Genomic DNA, 2500 nt, shown 5'->3' on the forward strand with positions numbered 1-2500 from the left:
GTGCGGCCCAGAACATCTAAGGGCATCACAGACCTGTTATTGCTCAATCTCGTGCGGCTAGAAGCCGCCTGTCCCTCTAAGAAGATTTATTTGTACGCCGGTAGTAAAAACCGCCCCGACCGAGGCCGGGGGCCTTCGAGATACCGGAAGGTACGCCTATTTAGCAGGCTAGAGTCTCGTTCGTTATCGGAATTAACCAGACAAATCGCTCCACCAACTAAGAACGGCCATGCACCACCACCCACCGAATCAAGAAAGAGCTCTCAATCTGTCAATCCTTCCGGTGTCCGGGCCTGGTGAGGTTTCCCGTGTTGAGTCAAATTAAGCCGCAGGCTCCACTCCTGGTGGTGCCCTTCCGTCAATTCCTTTAAGTTTCAGCTTTGCAACCATACTTCCCCCGGAACCCAAAAGCTTTGGTTTCCCGGAAGCTGCCCGCCGAGTCATCGGAGGAACTTCGGCGGATCGCTAGCTGGCATCGTTTATGGTTAGAACTAGGGCGGTATCTGATCGCCTTCGAACCTCTAACTTTCGTTCTTGATTAAAGAAAACATTTTTGGCAAATGCTTTCGCTTCTGTCCGTCTTGCGACGATCCAAGAATTTCACCTCTAACGTCGCAATACGAATGCCCCCCATCTGTCCCTATTAATCATTACCTCGGGGTTCCGAAAACCAACAAAATAGAACCGAGGTCCTATTCCATTATTCCATGCACACAGTATTCAGGCGAAAATAGCCTGCTTTAAGCACTCTAATTTGTTCAAAGTAAACGTACCGGCCCACCTCGACACTCAGTGAAGAGCACCGCGATGGGATATTAGTTGGGCCGCCCCGGAGGGCTAAGCCCACCGGTAGGACGTCCCACAATCATGCCAGTTAGACACCGCGAGCGGTGAACCGACAGCGTGGGACACAGATTCAACTACGAGCTTTTTAACCGCAACAACTTTAATATACGCTATTGGAGCTGGAATTACCGCGGCTGCTGGCACCCAGACTTGCCCTCCAATGGAGCCTCGTTAAAGGATTTAAAGTGTACTCATTCCGATTACGGGGCCTCGGATGAGTCCCGTATCGTTATTTTTCGTCACTACCTCCCCGTGCCGGGAGTGGGTAATTTGCGCGCCTGCTGCCTTCCTTGGATGTGGTAGCCGTTTCTCAGGCTCCCTCTCCGGAATCGAACCCTGATTCCCCGTTACCCGTTACAACCATGGTAGGCGCAGAGCCTACCATCGACAGTTGATAAGGCAGACATTTGAAAGAAGCGTCGCCGGTACGAGACCGTGCGATCAGCCCAAAGTTATTCAGAGTCACCAAGGTAAACGGCGGACGGGACGTACCCGCCGCCGATTGGTTTTGATCTAATAAAAGCATTCCTTCCATCTCTGGTCGGAACTCTGTTTGCATGTATTAGCTCTAGAATTACCACAGTTATCCAAGTAAATGTGTGTACGATCTAAGAAACCATAACTGATTTAATGAGCCATTCGCGGTTTCACCTTAATTTGGCTTGCACTGAGACATGCATGGCTTAATCTTTGAGACAAGCATATGACTACTGGCAGGATCAACCAGGGAGCTTCGATACAAAATCTCGGCTCGGACGTGCGCCACCCATCGCCGACCGGGTCTCGTAGCCCGGTCGGCCGCGCGTCTACTGTAAGTTTCGGGACTGCACGCAGGCAGCCCCGGATCCGTGTGCCGCCACCTTCGACACTCGGCTTATAAGCGTTCGAACGATCTCCCGTACCCGTCGGCTAGATTGAAAGCGTCTGGGATACGTTGTTATAACATCTCTGGTCTTTGAGTGTACGCTCGGAAAGAAGCGAGTTGACGCGTGCGTTGGAGCGTTCGGCCTTCCGTGTTTCACGGAGAGCCGAACTTCTTGGTACCCCGCGTCAAGGGCCATTCGGTCTGAGACACCGACCCGCGGTAATGCAGTGACGATAGATGAAACAACGCGAGTCGCGTAGTTTCTTTGGTACGAGGCACGGAACGGTCCGCGAACGCCCGCTCCTGGTCTACGCCGAAGTACGTATCGTGCTCGAGCACGTACCGGTACGGCGTAGCAGGCGGACGACGGGAGACCGGCCCGACCGACTCGCTCCTCTTACTAGTAGGAGCCTGGCCGCTAGGACGTCGGCGCCGGTACGGTGGTAGCACGGTCGGCTTACGGGGCGAAACCTCCGCGGGCTATCGAAAAAATTTCGAACTCCGGGAACTTTGTCGAAATTAAACCGAGGCTCATATGACGATGTTCCGACAGGCTCCCGGCCCGGATCGACTCCGGGACGCCGCGCATCGCCTTTCGGTCGACTCGGACCGAAATTTTTACAAGTCCCGTCTGTCCGGATCGACTCCGGGACGCCGCGCGTCGCCTTTCGCTCGACTCGTACCGCAGCTTCGACGAGTCCCGTCGGCCCGTATCGACTCCGGCACGCCGCGCATCGCCTTTCTGTCGACTCGGACCGTAATTTTTACAAGTCCCGTCGGCCCGGATCG

The sequence above is a fragment of the Neodiprion pinetum genome, unplaced genomic scaffold (assembly GCF_021155775.2).
Source record: "Neodiprion pinetum isolate iyNeoPine1 unplaced genomic scaffold, iyNeoPine1.2 ptg000116l, whole genome shotgun sequence".
Lineage (NCBI taxonomy): Eukaryota > Metazoa > Arthropoda > Insecta > Hymenoptera > Diprionidae > Neodiprion > Neodiprion pinetum.